The sequence below is a fragment of the Rhagoletis pomonella genome, unplaced genomic scaffold, assembly GCF_013731165.1.
Source record: "Rhagoletis pomonella isolate Grant_MI unplaced genomic scaffold, Rhpom_1.0 Rhpom_scaffold_00011, whole genome shotgun sequence".
Classification (NCBI taxonomy): Eukaryota; Metazoa; Arthropoda; class Insecta; order Diptera; family Tephritidae; genus Rhagoletis; species Rhagoletis pomonella.
In genome coordinates this window covers 11,839,751-11,849,521 of record NW_023458565.1, presented here as the reverse complement: position 1 = coordinate 11,849,521, position 9,771 = coordinate 11,839,751, and positions in this window count along the sequence as shown.

Below are 9,771 nucleotides of genomic sequence, written 5' to 3'. Positions count from 1 at the left end.
TAATTTCTCTCAAACTTTTACTGCCAATTGAAGATCCAATTAAAATTTGTTTAGTTTATTTTTAACCATAATACATATAACTTTTTTGAAGCATTTATACATTGGCATATAATGTATTTTGTATGGTTGTTTGGACTCACTATGTCTTTCGTTCTTTGGCTAAATGCAAGAGTTTTATTTGTATTTGTTGTAGAAAATTCGTATTAAAAATATTGTTTTCATTTTTGCCGCTGCACTGGTTGGTACTGTCTAACAACAGTATTGTTGATAAGAATTTATTTATCCGCTTTATGAACACCATCAATAATTATTAATAGATTTTTTAGCAAAAATTTCCGACACTTGCGATTTTCTCGTATACGCTTTTGTTTGAGTTGGAAGCGAAGTTTTCATTTGGAAGCACTTGAAAAGTTTAACTCGACTGCAAATTCACTGCACATACATACATATGTATGTACATACATACTTATTTAGTACGGATAAAGTTCTATGGATTTCGGTTCAAATCAAAGATCGTACACGTGCGTATGTATGTGTGTATATACTATGTTTATACATATTGATATTTTTTCGCCAACTCGAATATCCTTTGTTTGTCATGCACTTGGGGTCTATAAACACAGCAAGCTTAATTAATTTTTATACTTCACTTGCACATACATAAATGTATCTATTTCACAGCAAACGCTTGGTCTTTTTTGGAAACAAAACAAAAAATTCTTTGCCATTCGCTTTGTGTAACACTTTCCATACATTTTCTTTTACTTCATTTAAGTTTTCCTTTAGTTATTCAAATTATGTTTTCTACTGATTTCGTTTTCGTTTTTTGTTTTGCCAACTTTCTTTCAGAAATTATTTAACAAATACACCAACAACAATTACATAGAACACAAAAAATGCATACATATAGAGAGCAGAAGAAAAAACAGATCAAAGTATAGTAGAAGAAGAAGTAGAACAAGAAACTTTTTTCTTATTTTTTATTATTTTTTATTTTTTTGATGGCAGTTAATAATCCAAACTTACAGAACTTTTACAGGGTGTATCACTTATTTATCATACCGACAAAAATTACCCGCGGAAAGTATAGCCTTACACGGCCACTTCTGTTCACGGACGCGTTTTCTGTAGACTGATTTGAATTTTCCGCCTTTAAGCATCGGCAAGCCGTTGAAAAAACAAAAAAAAAAAAAAAAAAAAAACAAATCAGCCAAGTCCAAAGGATACATCGGAGAGTCGTTCGTCAGCTTTTCCAAACAACACCCACACAATGCGAATGTATGCGTTCTGCAGCTGCAAGTGTTGGTGAGTACTGCACATTCATGTGGGGTTGTGTGCAGTGTGTGTGCCGTGTGGTGCTACCCTTATTACAATTTCCTTTTACAAGTGCTGATTGCTGAATGAGCACAGAGCGTAGCAGATATTTAACTACCAGGAGTGGAAAAACCTAACTACATACTTATGTTTGTGCATACATACATACTCGTATATATTTTCACATACAAAATGCTCCATGCTCCGCATTTCAATGTACTCCCGTTTAATGCTGACAAACAAACATATTGACTTTCGCTCTCAAATAACGTTGAATAGCCAAAAGGCAAAATCGCAAGGACTCTTTTTTTCTAGTTGTGTGAAATTGCTTGTTTATATTGGTTTTCTATCATTTGTTTTGCGGTTTTGAAATTTGCTCTCTTTTAATAAGGGGTCGGTGCAAAGGATTGTGTGAAATTGCCAAAAAAAAAAACCAAAGTGTATATCGTACACCGCACTGATGTAAATTTGTAAAAAATTTTCGATATTTTGAATTCAAAGAGCTTTGAGAGCAGTATTAAATATTTTGAATTTATTTATTTATTTATTTTGAATTTGTTATCAGAACTAAAGGGGTTTACAAAATTTCAGATTAACAGGCCAACAGGAAACAGGAGTGAAATTACTAGATTTAATCCAAACAAGTCAAACTAAATAAAACCGAATAAAAATAGCAATTTTATAATCCAGGTCATAAGCGATCTGTATGCTAAATTTTAGACAAATAAAGGCAAAAAACACTAACAAGCTCTCACATTTATAATTTAATATGTTTTCATTTAATTTATCTATTAATTTCAGCAATACGTGGCAACCCTCGTCAAAAATAATTTCGAAAAAGATACTGTTTTCTTAAGACCTGTCTCAATTGATACCCACATTAAAATAATTAATTTAACTTGCTAATTAAATCGATATTCAAATTGTAAACAGGTGGCAGCTTCATTTAAAAATATTTTCTAAATAAAGTTTTCCTTAACCTCTCTCGTTTGAAACCCCTTTTAAAATATTTCTTTTAACGTGTTAATTAACTTGATTTTATTTTTTTTAAACCCTGATCAAAGCTGCATCGCAAAAAAAAAAAGGGTTTTTCTTAACAGCGGTCGTCCCTCGGCAAACCTCTGCCATTGGAAACAGCTTCTCATAAAAATACAATCGCCGTTCGGAGTCGGCGTAAAACTGTAGGTCCCTCCGCTTTGTGTGACAACATCAAGGCGCACGCCACAAATCGGAGGAGAAGCTCGGCCAAACCCTAACATATGTGTAAGCGCCAATCTATTATTATTATTATTATTATTAAATCAAATTTAACTTTTTGAATTAGTGGCAACCCCTTAAAAATGTTTTGGAAAAAAACCTGTTTTGTAGCCCCTTTGACAGCCACGTTGTTGTAATAAGTATTTTATTTAGCTTATTAAAATTTAATTCAACTTTTGAAAAAATGTGGCAACTCTCCTGAAAAAGTATCCCATATGTTAATCCAGGCCATAACCTATCTGTATTGTATTCAAATACGTAATAATGTAATGTATTTCTTTTAAGTTTTAGATTCTATTACTCTTTAATATGTAATCAGAAGTCCCAGATGGGTTCTAACATCACGAAGTAGTTCTTGTGAAAATTGCAGATAGAGGGTATTGAAGTCGTATTGAAAAATGATATATGAACGTTAGATGTTTACTTTTATAACCTTTAATCTGGCATATCGCTTGTTTACTTTGGTTACCGTATTACCTAGATATTAGCAACCAAAGTTGACAATTTTTAATTCAATAATTTGTGGCCAATTAGTATGCAAATTTATTGAATTTTCCTGAGTTTTGCACAAAGTTTAGAGTTTAGTTGGCAAAACAACTTCAATCGAAAGAGGTTGTTGTATCAAATGCAAATCGCAGAATTTGCACACACGATAAATAGAGACAAGTTCTTTTATTATAATTTTTCCGTTTGAAATTTGCTTAAATTCCAACTTATTCGAAAGAAGATCTTTTGTCAAATGCAATTTCGAAAATATAAAAAATTTTTTGCAGACAGCTCACACAATTTTTTTTTTTTTTTGGTTGAAGGTATTTCACGTTTTTTCCATACAAAAGTATGTTCGACAATTTTCTTTTATATGGAGGACACTGCCAGCAAAAAAAAAATTGCCAAAAATTAACGGGTTTTTATAGCAGCTTGAAATTTGCACTTTATTATACTAGAATTAAATGGTCTACAAAACTGCATACCAAAATTCTGATTAAAAAGTTGTGCATACATGTGTATGTAATGTTGCTTAGCAAGCCAATTAATTCAATTGTTTGTTTTCTTTTGTTTTGTTAACTCCGTTAAATTAACTGATTTTATGAATTGAAATGTACATTTATTTGCAATTTTTTATGGAATCGGCATTGGCATCGGTATCGATACCTGAAAAAAATTTAATCGGTCGGACTCTAGTCAAATGTCCACAGATATGATGTGATTATTATAGGGCAAATGGAGCTGTCGTTTTTATTTTATTTCAAGTGAAGTTAATAAAAGCGAGGTAAAATAAAATTTTTTTATTTCTTGCGTTGTTTTCAGTAAACAAAATAAGTTTAGTTAGTAACGTTAGTTGAAGTTCTTTAGGCCTTCTTCTTTTTGTGTATTATTTCCTTATATATGTAGGCATTTAATCAACTGTATCATGCAAACTTAAAAAGATGAATTTGCAGTTATTGTAACTCTGTTAGTTGATGAGAGACAGATATCCAATACTTCTTCTGTAGATGCAATGAAGAGAAAGTTTGCAGAATCATTGAGAGACAACTTCCCCAAAAAAATTATTGGAGAATCTCTGAGAACGCAAGTCAGAAAAGAAATTGCAAAGCGACTGCGCGCTCATAATTCATTTTCTCGGCTCACATTCCACCGCGCTGGCAATGGATTAAAATTCATACCTTCATACCTACATAGTATGTACATATGGGCAATTGTGGGTGACTCCCATACCCACCCTTTATGCCATCAAGCACACAATGTGATTAAACTGACCCTGTATATGATACTCCTCCCAAGCTCGACTGTTTTTTATCAGCGAAAAATTATGATAAAGACAACGCCATTAACAAGGCCAAACACAAATTGAGTTGTTGTTGGCGATTGTCTATACATAGTCTGTTGCACGCCAAACAAATCGTGACTATGTACATCCATACATACAAATGTATATTTATTTATTTAGATATGTCATGTGCATGCATACATGTGTGTATAGGGTTCGTGACTGCTTTTGCTGACCGGTAAATTGTGAATGGGTTAACAAATCACTTTTTCATATGTATGTACGTATATGTATGTTTATACATATGTATGTATGTATAACCCAGTTGCCTACAGGTCACAGCTGCTTTAAAGCTTACCTAAGTCGTTCCAGGGCCATGGCTTTGAATCGCAAGGATATGCAGACGATCTGGTGATCTGCGTAATCCTGAGGGTTTAGGCGTATATGGCCCGAGACCTTGGAAACCTCCACAAGAATCTTCCAAGCGGACGTTTATGCTACTAGTCTGTACACAGTGATTAACCTTCATAGGAGTTATCGACGTGAGAGGATCCTTATACTAAGCGATAGTCAAGCGGCACCTAAGTCTCTTTCATTATGCTGATAACAACGCTAAAAAAAAGGAAATGAGTAAGCCGATCAGTTAGCCATAATGGCTGCAGTGTCGATCCCGAAAGGACTTGAGCGCTTCCTTGCGGTAAAGCCTAACACGATAAAGGAAGCGCTCAGAAAGGAAAATACCAAACTGAGGGAACTGCATTAGCGAAATAACATGGATCTTTGTCAAGCTTAGAGCCTACTAGGGGGGGTTATAATATAAAGAGATATAGACATTTGATAAATCTCTCCACGGAGAGGCCAAGAACAATTACATGCATTTTGGTGGGTCATTGAAGGCTAAAAGGCCACTCTCATAAGCTGCTCTGATCAAGCGATCTATGTCGCTTTTGTGTCTACGCCGAAGAGACATCATTGCAACCTCCCCCTACAGTGTGAGGCCGTCTGACGAAGTAGGGAGGGGTCCATAGAACATATGTATATAGCCAAGAAAAGAGCAAATGCACTCCCTATCCCTGGGATATATTCTAAAATGTTTAGAGGCTTTCGGGCTATTTATATCCACCTAACAGGGCTGCCTGACGAAACGATCTCCAACCGCATGCAACAAGCTCTGCCCATTTCACAGCGCAGATGGTGTGATACCAAAGGATTATCCATTAATCCCACCAAAACTATTGTGGTTCCGTTTTCCGGGATAAAAAAAAACTTTTCCATGACTGAACTTACTCTGAGTGGCACTAAGTAGAATAGGTTTTTCAAATGCCGAAAATTACCTGGGGGTGATTCGGGATAAGACACTCAACTGGGATCCAAATATGAATACAACCGTTTGAAAAAACTTGGAGACTCTCTCCCAAAAGTATCTACAAGTCATTTAATACAGTTGTGAAGCCATTAGTCACTTCGGCGTCTCTGGCATCGTGGACTAACAGGGCAACCCTGGCTAAGAGAGAGAGTTACAAGTAAGATAATTGAAAGACAATAGACAAGCTGGTTTTAAAGGATTCTGTTTATTCTGACACGTAAATCTTAACAAAAAAGCTACCTTACCAACTTTTTTGGTGGAAAGCTCTTGTGGCAGAAGGCAATTTTATATAATTTAGCTAGTTAGCCATTCGAGAGATCCGAGGTGGAGTTCCTGGCCAGCGGATTTTTTTCTATTTACTTTTTTCATATATTTTTGTTTGAATTTTTAGATTTTTTTAATGTATAAATATATTTCTTGAAATTAATTTAATTTTTACAAACTTATTTTAGGTATTTTTCTTTTGATTTAAATTTTAGATTTTATATTTATTTTTAGATTTTTTTGTTTTTTAATTTAATATTTAGATTTAAATGTTTTAAAAAAAATATATATTTTGTTTTTATTTTATTATATTGTAAGGGACTTATTTAATTTTTTGCTACTTTAATTTAAATTTTTTAATTGCATTTTTTAATTTTTTTTTAGTTTTATTGCATTAAAAATTTTTTTTTATTAAATTAAAAATAATGTCATTTGATTTTTAGAACCTTATTTCATTTTATTTCCTTTATTAATTTATTTTTTTTTTTAATTTAATTGTTACATTTTATTGTTTTAAAAAGAAAACAGTTGTGCCCTTTTGATTTAAATTTTTTTATTTTTTGCATTTTTCTTAAATTTTAGACTTAATTGCTTTAAAAATATATTTTTATTAAATTAAAAATAATTTCAAACTTATTTATTATATTTGCTTTTTTGACTCAATTTTTTCCTTTTATAAATAAATTTTTAGGTTTTATTGTTTTAAAACGGAAACAATTTTGTTTTTATTTCATTTAATTGTAACGGACTTATTTTATTTTTTGCTTTTTTAATTTAATTTAATTTTCTTATTTTAATTTTTAGATTTAATAGCATTAAAAACACTTTTTTATTTCATGTAAATTTTTTATTAATTTTTTTTCTTTTTTTATTTAATTTTCAAAGTACGGCTAGTTCATTGGTATGACAGGGCAACATGGACCTGTCTGCTGATGCACCCAGTCCTCTAGTGGGTGTACCGCACTTCCCAATACTAATAGAGAGCGAGGCCACCCTTTCGGAAATAAAGATCCTAAATACCTCCGAATTAAAACCCGGATATAACAGGTCCCATGAAGGTTCTAGTGACATTCATAAATAAATATATAAATAGTGAAATTCATAAATTTAGGCGTCCTCCATGCCTTCGAACTATCAGTTTTTACTTAATGGAACACAGCCTTTCTGCGCTATCACCTCAGTAAAATGAATCTTGCAGACATGAGCGTCTGTGTGTCACTTTAAAGTACCCCCTGTCACTTGCTGCCCGGCAGGATATTGCCCTGATAAATGTGCGCACCTCAGAGGTGAAAACTGTACTGTAGTTTGTGACTTTTCCGCGTACCACGATCATTGGCCCTCAAGCGTGTCAAACGACTGTAGGGCAATACACTTGGCTGAGTAGATAGACGATTCGACATTCGGCACAATGAATGGCGACGCTCCTACCAGAATTATGTGCACTTGCAGAAGCTCACCCGACTTAACAAAAGTTAGCGTTGGTCTGGTAAACAGCATAACGTGACGACCTAAGCTGGCGTCAGCATCGGACCATCTCGAACAATAAGCCCGCCGACTTTACTTTGGAACGTCTTTGCGGAAGTTACTGAGAGCATCTTCGCGGTCCTACCCACACCAGCAGACGTTCTTGCTGGCAGTCCGCTTCATTCCTGCTGCATGCATTGCTGAAATGCGTGACCACCGTCACCAGGCAGATCCCGGGAATCCGGGAATTCGGGATTTCAATCCTGGGATTTGGCAATTGGTAAACGAGGGGAATAAGTGGGAAAAGCTCCTGAAGACCTGCGACTTCACCTCGAAGCGCGATGATAGAGGGAGAATTTCATTGGAAGATCGGTCCTCATCGGACCCCGAGCGATGCACGAGCTCGTCATTTATTTTTACAGATAAAACGTCCAAGCCCAGGAATATTAAACAAGGCGTTCCACAAGGTGAAACTCGCCCAACAGACGGAATCTCCATCATCTCGTACGCTAACGATTTCTCGATAATGGCGTCCGGCATGGGAATTGATAACCCGTGTTCAAAAAAAAATAACAAAAAACGTTTTCCCTTCGAAAATTTCTCGCTTCTTCGCTGTGCATAGTCTAACCCTCTACGAAATCCTCGGCAACCATTTCCACCACTGGCGGAAGAAGGTCATGTCCCCGCGAACTAGTTCCGATGGTGAACAACCCGAAAGTTCTCTCTTTCTCGGCGCACACAACCGCGATTGCCAACAAAGAAAAGTTGGAGGACGAAGTCCAGCACCACGTACAACAACCGCTAGGCGCCGATACTGCACAGGCAAGCTAAAACGGCATTCATGGCAGGCGGGAGGCTTTTGCTGTGCGTGCCGTCATCGATGTCCAAGGCCGACCTGTGGACAAAAAGTGAACTTCAATTGCCGCGGGAGATTCGCGTCACTGTGGCCCGATTCTGGAGTGGGTAGTGAAACCGTCTAAACAGCTAACTATCCAGACTAGGCCCTAAGATCCCTTATAAGTAGCCAGCATGTGGAGGTTTCCACACGACACCAACCACCTCTACACTGAATCCAACTCAACTCCTACTAGTCCAACCCCGTCTAAACTCCATGTTGAAAGACTATCCGGTCTAGGCAGGGTTAACCAGCCCATACAACAACAACAAGGAATACAATGCGTAGTGTGAATAACTGGCGCGACATCGAAAAAAGAAGAGGTCAATCCAAACCGTCAAGCGGCTGTAGTGTCATATAAGAAATATGGAATATTTCTAGGAAAAGGGTCGGCAGCAAACTGAAGCAGTATCGCAATTAACCCATCGGATCTTATTGTGCCTTCTTCAGAATATTGATGATGGCGCCACTACACTTTAACCTAACCAAGCTCAATTTCAGTGACCACTTCATAAGACCAAGGTTCGATCCCGGGTCAAAGCAACATTACAAAAATAGGTTTATTTTTAATAGCGGGCGCCCCGCGGCAAGCAATGGCAAACCCCGAGTGTGTTTCTGCCTTGATAAATTGTGTAAGCGCCGAAAACCGAAGTGCTGTAAAAATAGCTTAAAACTTCAGAAATCGCTAATTATTTTTTATACCACCAAACTTAATTCTTTACGGTCTCTATGCGTCGTATGTATGTATGTACTATTTGTACATATGTACATACCATAAGGGCTCAGCGTATCAACGTACGGAAGGCATTTAGCATTTGTAACTGTGTTTTTTTCTAAGTCAAATGGTATTTAAATGAATTCCGGAAATTGTTGGGCAAAATACGCAATGCAAAGTGTGTCTTTACCAACTTTACCCAGGCTAAGTTGCAGCCTTTTTGTCAAAGTTAATGTGCCATTGCGTTGCTTTGGCTTTTTAAATTTCACTTAAATTTGTGCTTGGCACGAAATATTCAAATTTTTGTGCGTTTTACTTTTATAGTTTTGAATACCACAAAAAAAAAAAAAATTAGTAATGGTTTTCGTTATAGCTCCCCCAAAGCGAAAAATGATTTGCAATACTGAAAAGCTAGGAAGGAGATGGTGAAGTAGATGTAAATAATCACAAAACTGAAGAAAATTTATGGCTAAGGCATAATTGTTGTGTTGTGTTACCGTTATGGTGCAGGTGATTTAGGGGTGGAAAACTTAGATTCTGACTATGCACGCAAAATACAATGGAATTCAAAGTTTTGCATTTTAGTTTTTATTAAATGTATCGAATTTATACAATTATGCATAAATATGTACGTATCTAGGTGTATAACTATTTGTTTTTATTTTTTTTGTGTATATGCTTGAATATTAATATTGGTAGTGAAAATACTACCGCTTTCGGTTTATATG